This window comes from Cryptomeria japonica, chromosome 5 (genome assembly GCF_030272615.1).
Source record: "Cryptomeria japonica chromosome 5, Sugi_1.0, whole genome shotgun sequence".
Lineage (NCBI taxonomy): Eukaryota > Viridiplantae > Streptophyta > Pinopsida > Cupressales > Cupressaceae > Cryptomeria > Cryptomeria japonica.
In genome coordinates this window covers 772,597,352-772,613,477 of record NC_081409.1, presented here as the reverse complement: position 1 = coordinate 772,613,477, position 16,126 = coordinate 772,597,352, and the positions used below count along the sequence as shown (strand labels likewise).

The window sequence follows — 16,126 nt, the reverse complement described above, 5'->3', positions numbered from 1 at the left end:
CTGAGGTCTATTTAAATTCTACACCTTTAGTAAGTAGTGTATATAAAGGACTTGCAATTTTGCTGAAATCTTTAATGAACCTTCTGTAGTATCAGCATGGCCAAGAAAACTTCTCACATCTTTCTTCTTCACAGGGTCATTAATTTGCTGAATAACCTCAATTTTTGCTTGATCCACTTGTATACCTTGTACAGATATATGATGACCAAGGACTATTCCTTCTTCCATCATTATAAAACACTTTTCACTGTTTAGAGACAAGTTGTAGTCTTCACACCACTGCAAAACTTTCTTCAAATTATCCAATGCCTGATCAAATTCAGAACCATAGGTTGTAAAGTCATCCATGTAAATCTCCATTATGTCTTGAGAAATATCAGAAAAAATACTGATGACCGCCCTTTGAAAAGTGGCTGGAGCATTACACAACCCAAAAGGAAGAACAGAATATGTATAAGTGCCCCATGGACAAGTAAATGTTGTTTTCTCCTAGTCCTCAGGGGCTATTTGTATTTGATTATAGCCATTGAATCCATCCAAAAATGAAAAATATTTCTTACCAGCAAGAGAATCCAATACCTGATCTACAAAGGGTAGTGGAAAATGATCCTTCCTTGTGGCTAAGTTCAAGGCTCTATAATCAACACATACTCTCCATTTGCCTCCTTTTTTAGGAACTATCACCAAAGGTGATATGGGATAAATAAATCCAGCTTTCAACAATTTCTGCAATTCTTCTTTAACTATCTCTTTCAGGGCAGGATTGACTCTTCTTTGAGGTTGTCTAAGGGGACAACACTCATCCTTTATATAAATGCGATGTGTACAAACTGCTGGATCAATTCCATTCATATCCTTGTAATCCCATGCATAGGCATTTCTATGGAGTTTTAGCAGGTCTACCAAGCTATCCTTCTGAATATCTATTATATTCTTGTTGATGTTCAAATATTTATTCAATGCAACCTCTATCTTGACAGTAAGATCAACCTGATTTATATCAGAAACATGAGAATATGACAACTCCTATGGCAACAAAGTGTGCAAAATATCAGTAGCTGCAGGAAAGTCCAATCCTGCAATATTCAAAACCAGTTCGTGCAATTCTCTGTCTTCTATTAATTTATTTGTCAAAACCTTATAAAGGATTGATTCCTCATCATATAACTGCATGAGTGGTACTCGATTAAGCATCATAAGATGACTAATAAAGTCTATCTCTTCAGATTCCTCTCCCAAAATAGGCTAAACAGCTTGCTGCTGCTCAAGCTGAGGTTGTGCAGGGGAATACAAAGCCAATGTTTTTGTGGAACTACCATCTGAGATAGTCATGTCTCTTGATCTACACCCAATATATGCATCTGTTGTGGCAAGCCATGGTTTTCCCAAAATGACTGGATATCCCCCCAATGTTGCTTTTGGGGATAAAATCATAAAGTCTGCAGGGTATTCCCAAGAATCTAGTATGACCACTATATCTTCTATTATACCATCAGGTCTTACTACAGAGCCATCAGCAAGTTGAAGAAATGTAGGTGTAGCCCTTAAACTATCTATCTCAAGATGTTTCATTACTTGCCTTCTCATTACATTAATGGTTGCTCCTAGATCAATTAAAACATTCTTTATTTGACTGCCATTAATGACTATAGTCACAACAGGACTGCCTGGATCAGAATATTTTGGAATAGCTACTTTTCCCAACATAATATCAGCTAATTGACCCATAACATGAACTGTTTGTGGATCCTTTTTGTTTCTGCCAATTTTCTTTAGGCATGCCTCTCTCAATGCCTTACCATATATTGGAACATCCTTTATTACTTGCAGCAATGGAATTTTAACACAAATGTGCTTCAGTTGGTCAAGAATATCAAAGCTTTGTTGTTGTTTAGTTGAAACTTCTTTATCGGACAATCTTTGGGGAAATGGTGGTAATATTTGATTCTGAGGTATTACATCATTAGGATCAGAGGTTGGTTGCTCTTCTGGTACTTCAGTAATAAATGGTTGAGAGGGACTGGCAGGGTTGTTCCAGATCAGAGGTGAATATCTTCTAGTGATAAAGAATAGGCTGGGTATTGGTTAGCATCAGCTGAATAAGCTTGTTGTTGTTGCTGAGATTTAATATTTGGATTAGGCAACGGTTGAGTAGGTAGTTGTGTTGGCTTTGGAGGTAGTGTTGTGGCTACAGGAGGTGGCATTAAAGCAGGAGGTTGTGGCTACTGAATAGGAGGCTGATATCCAAAAGATTGGGATGACCATGATGGGTTTCCCCTCCTTTGAGAGTTAGGTTGCCAATTCCCTTGAAACTGGTTCCCTGCACCCTGAGGTGGATACCAGTTTCCTTGTGGTTGCTGCCACTGGGGCATTTGATTAGCAAATTGCTATCCTTGGCCTTGTGATCCATACCAATGTGGATAATTACCAAAATTTTGAGAATACTGTGGTTGCCATTGGTTATTTGGTGCATAAGAACTACCACTATAACCAGAAAAGGAAAGTGGATCAGGTGGCATACCTTGTCTCAAAAAATTTGGTCTTCTCTAAGAAACATAGAAGACTTGTTCATTCTCCCCTTGAATTGGTTTGAAATCAGGTACTTCAACATTTGCAACCATCTTACATCTACAATCTTTCTTCTGCTGCTTACAATGAGGACAGAATTCTGCAAGGAATGCATCAGCTTCCTCATGCTTATTCTTAGTTGCCAATGTATCCAACTGAGTAGCCATATTATTTATAATGTCCTTTTTGAAATCTTTTAACAAATGACTAAGTTCCAACCTAGAAACTCCATTTCCAGATGATGATGATGGTGCTTCTGGCTTAAATCTCCTATTCTTCTTAGAAGTGGATCTGGAATATTTCTTGCAAATTTGTTCTATTTCAGCCCAAGTAGATTGTGTAATGTCACCCCCCCCCCCCCATGAGATCTAAGGACTCAGTGCTTTCATCACTGATACCCCTCAAGAATATCAATTTGAGGGAATCTTCGTTCAAGGTACTATGCTTGGACTTCTTGACACTAAACAAAAACCTTTCTAGATAATCCTCAAGGCTCTCATCTACAGTTTGTGTCATCCTAAAGATGTCATCCCCATGTCGATCAGTGCCTCTACAGTAATCTTTATATTTTGCAAGAAACAACCTTTTCATCTCATCCCATGTATTGATTGTGCTACTACCCAAACTCATAAACCATCTCAAGGATGACTCCTTCAAAGTGGCTGGAAAAATTTTGAGTCTATGGGCATCTGTAGTATAGTCAAAACTCCTACAGAGAACATCAAACTCAAACAGAAATGTATCAGGGTCCTCTGTGACCAACCCATAGAACTTAGGTAGTGAAGATGCTGGAATGTTCTTGAGGTTAGCATTATCATGCTGGTCAAAGATGGGAAACTCAAATGTTGGACCAAGTGGTGGTGGTGGATTATTTCCACCAGGGGGTGGGTTCCCTTGCATTGGACTTGTGGGGGTTATTACAATAGGCAACTCTTCTTCTTGCGGACCAAAGAGGAGCTGAAGACTATCTCTTGTAAATTCAGACTCAGGGTGATTCAAATTTTGTGGGACTTGATACAACTCAGAAAAAGGGTTTATATCTGAAGAACTATCTTCTGCTTGGGTAGTATGAGTGGGTAAAAATCTACCTCTGGCATCTCTTCTTCGATTATACATGCAAATCCATGAAATCCAAATAATTAACTAAAAACTAAAACAATCATAAAAGGCTCTTAGCTTGACACCATCCCTGGCAACGGCGTCAAAAATGTCTACCCCAACATTAATAACAATAATATCTCTAATTGAAATCTCAATCCAAAGTTTGGATATTCATATGGTAGAGTTTACTATTCTCATGGTTGGTGTTCATTTAGTTGTCAATCCAGGAACGTAAAACTTGAAATGGGTCTGCAAGATATATGCACTAAGCTCCTTGAATGATTTTTCTCAATTACTGGAAGAAAGGTAGGAATAAAACTCAGAAAGACTAAATGAAAGCTTTTCAAAATTCTACTGAAATGAATTAATGGAAATAATAGGAATAACACCATTCTACCTTGGCTGTAGGAACAGTCAAAGGATTTGTTTCCAGTGGCTGCAGGAACATCCCAGTCATGAACTTCTACTACAACTAAGTAAAAACTAACTTCAATAATCATAAACACGGGATCACTCACCAAGTGGGCCCCCTTGGATGAGTGATATCAAACTCTTAGTAAAGAAATCTTAACAGATCAGAATAACATGTTTTTATTCATTTCTTCTTGAAAGATAATTACATATCCAAAAGATGAAAATCTAGAATATGTGACAAAAACTGCTCAATCCTTTTCCATTCTGTCTAACACTCAGAAAAGAAGGGAGAGCTTATTAAATAGAAAATACAAACTACAATGGATAACTACAATTACGCCCAGAAGAAAAGGTGGATCACTGCCAGATGAAGGGGATAATAGAGAGCTTGGCTGCAGGAACTATGGATCTGTAACCGAACCACAGTCCTTGCATGCCAAAGAGATATTTTACAGATTAAACATGCACTGGAGTTAAACTCCCATGGTGAAGTACAACTACTTCGATTATGCCATAGATTGTGCTCGCTTGAATCTCCTTCAATTTGACCTCCAGCTCTCTGGCGTGATTCTCCAGTCCTTAGGCACGGAAGAGAATTCTTCACTGCAGCATCAATTATTACTTGCACTAAAACAAAAACAATATACAAGGACACGCATATGTATCTTACTTTAACTAATACATTCATTAACTCACATATGAAATCATCCTAAATAATCCGCATATCACAGAGACAAACCATTTGGCTGCAGGAATAAATTGGCATGGCTGCAGGAAGAAATTGGCAAGGTTCAAACATGATTTCTTAAGCTCAGTTTTTAAAACATGGATTACATATAGTCAATGCACAATATTTTACTATCATAATGCAACCCAAAAGATACCAAAAAACCTAAAAGTCCCGATAAAAACATGTCAATACACCGACTTATCACACATTGAATTGTAGAAAAAATGAGAGGCCAAATTTTGACTATGAAAAACAAAGATGGAAGCCATATGGTTGTTCCAAGCCCAGGTAAACAAAAATAACACAACCTTTTTTGTTTTTGAATCTTTTGGGTTTGGGGTGAGGTTAGTTATGGATATTTGTATGTATTATTTTTATCTCTCTCATGGAGCCTTCTATAATGATTGATTTGGGTTGATTGGGAAACAAACAAATCTAATTCCCTCAACATATATAACACTCTTTTGGGCCACTTTATAATGACAATATTTATCTAGGGATTTGGCTCAAGAGTTCTCAAATGGGATTTGAATATTTAATCATTACATAATCCATTAGTGTTTGTTGTTTCAAATTCAATGCCATGGATATGCTAGAAAGACTGAGAGGAAATAGATTAATGTTTGTTGAGGACTCAAAAAGTAGAAACCAATGGAAATCCATGTCATGCCTCCTAAGTACAGTGATTCCAAACAACAAGATATCTTTCACTAATAGATTTCCACTTAAAACATTCAAAGCCCTGGTAAACTTTTGATTTGGGTTCTTTTATTTGCCCATTTCATGTGCTTGTAAGTTTATTGGGCATAACAGGTCTAATATGTTGATGTTAGTAGCGGCGGGAGTTATTTCCTAAGTTTGAAATCATCTATAACTATTTATGCTGACTCGGTCCAAAAGTCACCCCACTTTGAAAGAGGTTGACTCTTAATGAAGAGTCACCGTAATGAGTATATATATAAGTTAAGTTTCTTCCTCATTGGTGGTAGAGTGTAGAAGACAAGCAGGTCGATACATAGGTATATTGAATATACAATTAATTTGCATTATCCAATAAAGTAGTGCTCGCGGGAGAAGACAATAGTACATCTTCTATGATTGGGAGGGCAACAATGATCTGTGTCATTTCTTGTGGTTAAACAAGCATGACCATCAACATGGTATTAGAGAAAGCACGATAATAGGGGTTGAAGAAGATTTTGTGCCTATTAGTGTTACAGATTGCAACGATAGATTTGTTGGCAGCTTTTGAGTTCTTAGACTCAATCATTAAAGTCTGAGATAAAGGAGGAAAGGCAACGATAGTTGTTGCTAGAAGTTCTCATTGCCAGTTTGCATAAGGTGTCCCCTTCATTACAACAGATTACATCTCTTTCTCCTTCGTGGTAGATTACCATCGCTAACAGTCTTGTTTATGTTCGGAGAAATTATGACAGTCATGAAATAAAAGAAAATAAGTGTTGAGAAGGGAACTCGGTCATAGTGAATTTTACATTACCTATCTAAATATTGTTAGAATCCTCTAAAGCAATGGCATCTGAGGCTCCTTCATTCACTGGCCCGTGACAGATCTAACAATTTCTTGGCTCGTGTTTTCTTACCCAGTCATGTAAGAAGTGTGTGGATTGGGCCGCAATATCCTGGACTGGTGTATTATGATATTATGGTGTGTTCACTTTTGCCTCTTGAACATTAGATTTCGTGTGAATTGTTCTTTTGCATTGCCTTTGACTGGGGGCTTGGCCTATATTAAGGGGGATTCATTCTGGTGCAAGGTGAATGTAAGAATGATTTTCACTTCGATAGGGGTGAAATTGAAGCACCTGGCTGATGGTGAGCCTCATAACTGTGTGACACTCCTGTGCGTAGGATCTTGGAGGAGTTTTGTTTTCATCTAGATGAATTTGCCAATGAATGTGGCTATCACTATTTACAAGCCGCTCTATCGTGATGACTAAGTGAAATAGCTGATGCTTGAGAAAGCTGCATAGATGATAAGACTTTGATTCTGTGAATTATGTATTTCTTTCATCACTGTATGAAGCTGATTTTCCTATACAGAAGATGCTTTCTCTCTCTCAGACCAAGTTAGATCTTTTTTCATTTCATAGTCGATGAACGCATGGGTGTTGTGCCTGATCTTGAAGTTGTGTGTTTGATTTGCATCGACTGTTTGCATTGTTGGGGGCTATGATTTGTTCAAAGATCATTCGCCATCTAATTTGCTTTGATAGCCTAGAGGACCGCATGTTTGATGAAAACCCCAACCTACACAATTTTGAACTTCCTCATCTTGATGGTTAAAACGAGAGTCTCGACCAAGGTGACTTGTGTGACAACAGAGGTAGACCACCAATAGAAATCAAGAAAGGCAATAATTTTGGGTTGCCATGGGACTGAGTTGGTGGCTAGAGACATCTCTTGAAGAGGAAGAACCCATACAGATTGTCATTACGATCAGTTTCTTCGAAGAGGAGGAATTAACATTCAAAGGGAGTCTAACAAACCAATAGAAGAAACTTTGGACAAGAAGGTCAGGAGGTTGATACTAGTACTTGAAGCCCTTGATGAGAGGGAGACTTAGCATCAGTGATTTGTGTTATATATTGTTAATGCATTTTTCTCTGAGACAGAGAAATTTGAGATGAAAGCCCTTGTTAATGCATTTTTCTTTGAGATGAAGAAATTTGAGGTGAAATCCCTTGTTAATGCATTTTTCTCTAAGGGGGAGAAATTTGAGGTGAAAGCCCTTGTTAATGCACTTTTTTCTCTGAAATGCAGAAATTCGAGGTGAAAGCCCTTGTCCATCTCTGAGACAGAGATGTGGTTATTTCCACCATCTGGGAGTAGCCATGGTGGATATCATGTTGAGTGAATCCATGACAACATCATATTGAGAGACTCTGTGATGATTCTCTTTCTTGTGTTTATCCATCCTCTGGGAGTAGCCTTGGTGGACGTCATGTTGAGAGACTCCATGACGACATCACGTTGAGTGACTCCGTGATGGACACTCGTGCACATATTCCTTTCCACACATGGGAGTAGCCATGGTGGACATCATGCTGAGTGACTCCGTGATGAACTCTTCTCCACAAATGGGAGTAGCCATTGTGGATGTCATGTTGAGAGACTCAATGACATGTATATTTGGAAAGATACCTCCCTAGCTAAGAGGGAGTGTTGATGTTAGTAGCGGTAAGAGTTATCTTCTAAGTTCAAAATCATCTATAACTATTTATGCCGACTCAGTCTAAAAGTCACCTCACTTTGAAAGATGTCGACTCTTCATGAAGAGTCACCGTAACAGATATATATATAAGTTAATTTTCTTCCTCATTGGTGGTAGAGTGTAGAAGACAAGCAGGTTGAAACATGGGCAGATTGAATATACAGTTAATCTGCATTATCCAAAAAGTAGTGCTCGAGGGAGACGATAACAGTATGCCATCTATGGTTGGGAGGGCAACAATGATCTATGTCATTGCCTGCGGTTAAACGAGTACACCCATCAACATAATATTCCATAGGCCTGCTCGTGTTGTAGGGTTGTCATGCTTCCATAAAATCTTTTTGGGCCCCATTTCTGGTTGATTTTAATATCAATCAACAGGGGAAAAAATTCTACATTTGGATTCCATCCAAAACAATGGAGTAGATTGGAAAGGAGTGAATATTTTGGTCATTGAGTCCTCACATTGGTGGACTTATAGCGACACAACAAAGGTGTAAGGAACCCATAATTATGAAATAAGGGATTTAAGGTTTACATTTTAGATATCTATTGGTTTTGAAATTCCTCTGGATAAACTGTAAAATGAAAAACACACCTACTTAATTTTTAGGAATCTTAACAGGTTATAAGATTTACATTACCATTCGTAGGAATTTTGTTATTGTGAATTTTTCACTAATAAAAAATAAAAAGGAAAATATTTGTACCATTATTGAACAAATGGGACATGATGCAAATAGGCCATCAGATGTATAGTGATATGGAGTTGTTGAAGGTTTATAAGAAAGCTTTGACCACTAGGGTAAATTGGGTATTTGAAAAATATTAATCCAAAAGAATCCACCGCATTCTCTCGTACCATGTTGCCCCAACATTACAGGGATGGTAGGCAAATAATGCTCACAATGGCATGAGCTATAACCATACACAAATCCCAAGGCCTGACACTACAAAAAACAACGATTGACATTGGCAAAATAGAGAGAGATAGGGGCTAACATTCACAACCATATCCAAGATCAAGTCGTTAAATGACCTTCGCATTCAACTAGCATTCTCTTTTGATAGGTACTCCAAAATGCAAAACAATCCATACACAATTATAAGGAAGAAAGAGGAAGCTCGATTACAACTCTCTCTCTAAGAAATCAAGGTACGTAACTCTCAACCATAGCTCCCTCACATTTCTCCCAATTATTCACGGCACATTAAGTCCACTTTTGCAAATTTTTCTTTTCCAAAAATCTACTCTAAGCCACAACAAAATCAATTATAAGGAGACAGTATCAAGACTCAAGCATACATATCAGCCAATGGAATCAACTATGCTCCACTCAACAACAAAGAAGGTGTTACGTAGCCAACAATGAAGGATTTTGATACAACCAATCTTTTAAGGTAATTGTCTTTCATACATTGTCAAACACATTTTCGCCTTACTAATTTTCTTAATAATCTTAGAAACACTGTTCTCAATAATAATACCCTAACTCAACTATTGGTTTGTGCAGAACACTAAGGCAACTACCCAAAGTGAAGATGCACGGGTCTTCTTGAACTACAATATATCACAACAAGAGTTGATATTTTTGGGTTTGGTTGAACTCATACTATTATTGTTGAGCAATCGTAGTCGATGACCATAGCTTGCCAAACAACATAGTTAAAATTGAAATCAATACATGGACATATTGCTCTAACATGAGTACAAGATAGGACACAAAGGAATTAATCAAGCTACTACTTTTTTGGCCACACTATACACAAAGATCATCTTCTATTGTACTAATACTACAACATTCTTAGGTACACCAATTAGTACAATTGTTGATGGCCATATTCTTAAATATTCAGTTTTACCCCACATTTCAAGAACTCAATTGTATTCTAAATAATTACTCCTAACAAAAGCAATGCTCATTTCTTCAAACTTTGGTCGGCCCTCCAATATATTACCCAAAGTATATCCTGTTAAACATAACCATTACACCTCGTTAAGGTGCACATGCTAATATCATAAAATTAAGGCACTTATCACAATCTTATGGTATCTTATGTCTCACTTTGGCTTATATAACCAAGAGGTTCCCTTCATAATTTAATTGATTATTCATTGATAAGAATATAATTTTTTTTTGTCATATTGATCTTCTCATTTCATTGTGTTTTCTATTAGATCTCTAAATCTTGGGTCGCTATCTCCATAACCAACTCTTGCAATTTGTCTAGTTAATTGGCATTTCAAAATTGATACCAGGGAGCATTTTGATCAAGAGACTCCTCTATTTCTCCATGCTTGTGAATGTGTTTGTTCAAATAGGCTATTGGCAGTGTAAATTACCTTTTACAAATAAATGCTTACAGCAAGAAGGATGGTGGAGCAATCTTGGCAGAACTGTTATTAATTTGGTCTGTAAGTTCCATTCTTAGCAAAGAAAGAAATATAGGTATAAAAGAGGTTGTGGGTCAATATTGCAAGCATTTCTCATATTGGATTTGGAGGCCACTGTATTTATTCCACTTGATTCAATGCACGCCTCATGAAAGCTACATGCTTCTAGGTCCATCTATCGTCATCGAGATAAAGACCCTTGCGAGTCATCGCAACTATAAATTTTCACTACGCTACCAAATTTTGCATTTTCAGCTGTCTTCCATATAATTCGAAGTCCATCACAGGAAATTCATGGCCTTGTAAGGTAGAGGTGAATAAAAGCCATTGATCGTTTTCATGCAATAGCGCATGGGGTTCAAAGGACCTACTATTTTGAAGGAAAATTGCAAGTGAGCAGTTGTTATTCAATGAACCACATCTTTTCATCACATGATTTGTGTCGGTTTTTAACTTGAGCAGAAGTTCTCAGCGAGGAACTCCCAGCAATGATCCATGTCATTGTAGGGGGGCCCATGAGTACTTTGGCCTTATAAGGCCATAGACACACCAGCATCCAAGAGAGTCAATTCAACACCTTCATTCTCTTTCATCGGATCTTTCACGAGCCTTTCCAGAGAGTCAATTTAATGTGTTAGGCAAAACCAACGAGAACCTTATATATCTTGGCAAAGGCTCGCAGTCCAATGACTCGTGAGACTTCGAGCAAAATGAGCACTTCAAGAAAAGTAAAAGATAGTGGTATTCATCGATTTCACCACTCTGGTAAACCCAATGGTCTGCAACCATCTAATCAAGTGAAAGCAAAATTTAAGATGGATTTTTACTGTGAACAGGTTTTTGAAGTTCAAACGATTTAAGATACATTCAAGACATGGAACCATTCCTCTATTTATAGTCACGATTTCTAGCCTTGCATGTGCAGAGTGGAGGAAAAATTCCAATCTACCTTCTCCAAGGTCTCGAGACACTTTGAAGAGATTCTGCACCACCAATGAAGCATTCATCGTCACTGTTGTTTTCACCCTAATGTCTCTCTCGTTAGATATAAATAAGAGCCTGGAACAAATTGTTTAGTGAGATTGGGATTTGCAAACCCGTGCTTAAAGCAGAACTATTTCTTTGCCTCTTCATTTGCATCCTTCATGGCAGTGTGCGTCTAAAATCCTATTGAACTTTTGCAAGCATGAATCTTAAAAATATTTTTGATGCTCTCCACAGCCTACTAGTATTGATATTAACACATATTTACTTTCCTTCACATACACACTATTACTTAAATCTATCTACTGGAATAAAAGCACGTACCAGGGCAGCTTCTCCTCAACAATATGAATATTAGTTGCTAACAAAAGAAATACACTAAAAAACATTGAGATTCGGTGAAATTCATCATAAAGTGGTTTGTTACCTGTTGTGACCATTTCCCACATCGCCCCATCAAAATGGGGACCCCCTTTCTCTTTTTTGGGGTTTTGGTTTTCTCTTTGCTTAGCTTCTCTCTGCTTGTTTGGTGTTTTGAGTGAGTTAGTGATGGCCTAGGTTAGGTAGGTTAAGGTTTTCCCCATAGAGTTTGCCTATGGTTCCTTTTAGAGCCAAGTCTGGCCTAAGCTTGGGGAAGTCATTACTCTCTGCTTGGAATCCTGATGTGAATTTTAACAGGATCTTGCCTTAGAAAGTTGGAGAATGTATATTTTGTAGAGGAAGTCTTAAGGAGTTTGAGTCTAGATGAGCCAAGGTTGTGAGTTGTTAGGCCAGAGTCTTGTCTTCTGTGGAGTCTGAGTTGATATGATGAAGCAAGTAATCAAAGTGTAGGCACGAAAGACGAAGGCTAGCATGGACAAGCTTGGAGGAATGCAATTATGAGAATTTGACTTGAGAATTTGAGAGAGAGTTAAAGATGTGAGCTCAAAGAAGAATTTTGCTCCTAACCCTTCCAAAGGGTCTAGAGCGAATTCTCCTAAGAACCTCCCTTGGTCCTAACTTGGGCTATAATTTTGCTCCCAGGCTTCAATTGAATGAAGAAGGATTGATCCATGCCATTGGAATGAGTTGCAACCATATTGGATAAGGAATTTGTGCAAAAAGAGAAATTTCGCTCCTGACCCTTCCAAAGGGTCCAGAGTGAAATTCCTAGAGAGGTATGTCCTTCCAAAGGTACCTAGGCGAAATGGTTAAGAGGTACTTGTAATCCAACATTTTGAGATAGGTACTTCCTTAAAGTGGTTTGTTAGCATGTCTTGAGGTGAGAACAACATGAATGAGGGAGAGATTTGAGTGTTTGGATGATACCTAAGACTAATTTCTCAAAATCACTCCTGACCCTTCCAAAGGGACATGAGCGAATTTTCTTAAAACACCTATTTACTCCTTGTTTCGATTGAACCCTTAATTCCTATGGTGTGATTAAGGCTAGATTAATGGCTTAAAGTGATTTGGGACCTAGAAGAGTGCCCTTGGACCTTGAATGAGTTAGGAAGTTGACCAAGAGTGCAAATTGCAAATTTCGCTCCTGACCCTTTCAAAGGGTCCAGAGAGAAATTTAGCCAAGCTCCTGACCCTTCCAAAGGGTCCAAAGCGAAACTCCCTAAAGGACCTAATTCTTTACCAAAGTCATTGAATGGTTGTCATTCCGAGTAAAAGTAAGGGCACAAGATTATGGAGGGAAAACGATCCAAGATCAAGTTTAAGACAAAGCCAAGTGAAAAAAGATGTGAATTGCGCCAAAAGGAGCAAATTCGCTCCTAACCCTTCCAAAGGGTCCAGAGCGAATTTCCTCATAAAGCATTATACCTTGCTCAAACCTATGAACTAATCCATTCCCAAGCATATTTGAAAGAAAAACACTTGTTTTTAATGAGGAAAGGTTGGAAATGAAGTCAATGATGGAGAATTTGAGCCTAAAACATCAATTTCACTCCTGACCCTTCCAAAGGGTCCAGAGCGAAATCCTTGGAAAGACTTAATTCCTCACCAAATGCATTGAGTAGACATCACTTTAAGAGGAAGTTGGCTTGAGTATGATAAGATAAGGGTGGAAAGGACAAATCCTAGGCAAATTAAGTGTGGATAGAGTCTAGAAATGCAAATTTCACTACTGACCCTTCCAAAGGGTCCAGAGCGAAATTCCTAGAAAGACTCTCTATTTTGCCTAATGCACTAAAAGAACCTTGTTTTAAGCTAAATTGATGACAAATTGACTTGATCATGATAGGAGAAGGTTTGATAAGTCAAGTTCAAGACATAATGATGATGAATGGAAGATGAATGGTGTCAAAAGGCAAATTTCACTCATGACCCTTCCAAAGGGTCCAAAGCGAAATTTCCTCAACCTCTATTTTGTTCCTTGTTTCAAACCAAGATCTTAGTTCCTATGGTGTAGTTGAAGAAATATTGATGTATACTTACCTTAAGAAGTGAATTAAAGTGAAGGCAATGATGGATTTGAGGTTAAAAGACAAAAATCGCTCCTGACCCTTCCAAAGGGTCCAGGGTGAAATCCTTAGGATAGCCTAATTTCTTGCCAAAAACGTTGAAATGGACATCACTTTGAGGATAGATAGGCTTGATAGTATGGGGGAGGACCCAAAAGCCAAACCTAGGAGCAAAGTTCAAGGAAATGATGAAAGGTTGAGTGCAAATAACTATTTAGCTCCTGACCCTTCCAAAGGGTCCACAACGAATTTCTTCAAAACACTTTATTCCTCATTCAAACCACTAATCAAACTTTATTTTGAGCAGTTAAGGAAGCAAATTCACCTAAATTAACCACTTGCTAAATTCAAAATTTCAAATATTCACCCTTTGGTGCCAAAGCATTTTTTTCAAATGTTAATGAAAAGTCAGCCAGCTTGGAAAGGGTATTATAATTTATTTTTTATATAGCAAGGTCGGCCTTTTTAGAAGAAGGGTGAAGGTGCCTATAAAGGAGAGTGGATCCTAAAAGCATTAATCATTCAATCAAATGATTTTTTCCTTAGAACGAATTTGAGGAGCAGGTTTGAAGAAGCGAATTCCAACAAATAGAAGGCGAATTTCAGGTTTGAGAAGGCAAAAGACATATCATATAAAAGCAGGCCAAGGCAGATTCAACATTTTTTTATCTCAGGCCTGACCCTCTCAAGGACAAACTAGAAGATCAACAATCCTCTGAAGGTGAATTTGATTTACTTAAGGTGCAAACCTAAATCTTTTAAGCAGAACAAACTCCTTTGAACAACATTTAGGAAGGAGGTAAATTCAATAGCAAGACATTGTTTACCCCTCTTTTCAGGTTCATTCCTTTCAAAGCTCAAAGATCAAGTTTGAGGTATGTTCAATGTCTAAATTTAAATAAAGATATGATTTTGTTCAATAAAGATTATTTTTGTAAAGATAGGTCTTCTTATTTAGATTGGTTCATTTGTAATTTCAATTTGTAAATTTTAATGCTTATTCATTTAAGTTCAATTGTTCTTTTTAAGGTCTTGAATCGCCTATCTTTGTGACTATACCTAAAACCTAACTTAAACCCTTTCATAGGTGACAAATGGCGGCCCCCAAGGCGAGTGGATCCTCTACCCGGAAAGCCCTCATTAAGGAAGATCAAAGTTGTGACGACTTGGAGACAAGGATCGCATCCAAGTGGAGCAGTATTAGAGACACCAACTTATGAAATTTCAACGTGAAGAAGTTTCAAGAAGCACCTACATCGGCAAGCCATCACCCATAGCCAAGAGGATAATCGAGAGTGGAATCATCAAGGCGGCAGGTTTCCCTCCCGCAGTCAGATGTCATGAGCTAATGATTGAATGTGCCAGGCACTATGATTCACATTCAAGGACAATTGTGGCCAAGGATGGAACTATCCTCGCCTATCTCTCAGAGGGAGCTATAAGTGAAGCTTTTCATCTTCCAGAGTAGAGGGATATAATCTACAAGAGCCTAGAAGGAGCCAAGTCTATCTACGAAGATGATCCGGATACTTATCTGAATTTCGTCAATAAGAATTGGTTGCTCAAGAGTAGGCCTCGCCTAAATAAGATACCTAGTACACCCCACAAAATTGATTTCCAAGAAGAATTTAGAGACTTGATAACCATGCTTAATCAAATTGTAGGTGCCTCTTGTAGACACCTAAAATTAATATTTAATTAATTTAAGTCTATCAACATAATTAATTAATTTAATTGTGTTATCCTTAGTCCTCTCAAAATCAATTAAATCTAATTTAATTAATCCTGTCACTATTGTCCAATAATTAATTTATCAAATAAATTAATTATTCCCCTATTCCTCTAAAGTCCCCTCCAAGAATCATTTCCTCTAAACCCACTCAGTTAATTAATTCTAATTAATTAACCTAGTCATGTGATTCCTACAAATCACTTTTCCTAATCCCACTCAACATAATTAATCCTTCTAGAATCTCTCATAATCATGATTATCATTATCCCTCAATTTTTAATTCCCACTCATGTCACATCAACATTGAGCCTCTCAAAGAAATTCAAATTTCTTTGAATCCCTAAATGCATCCTTATTTTGGAATTTTTAATTCCTTGTGTTTGAAATTCAAATTTCTCCCCCCTTTTTTCCTGAGGAATTTTATATTCATGTTTATTTTCCCAAGGCACCCTTGATCCATGCCTTCTATCTAAAATCAATCTCAACCCTTCATAATCAAATCAATCTTGGCCCTCCATTG

At 37.6% G+C, this 16,126-nt stretch overlaps 1 pseudogene; it reads left to right on the top strand.

The window, feature by feature from the left end:
- Positions 1 to 16,126, top strand: part of LOC131031305 (protein trichome birefringence-like 43) — a 31,750-nt pseudogene that overhangs the window by 13,402 nt on the left and 2,222 nt on the right.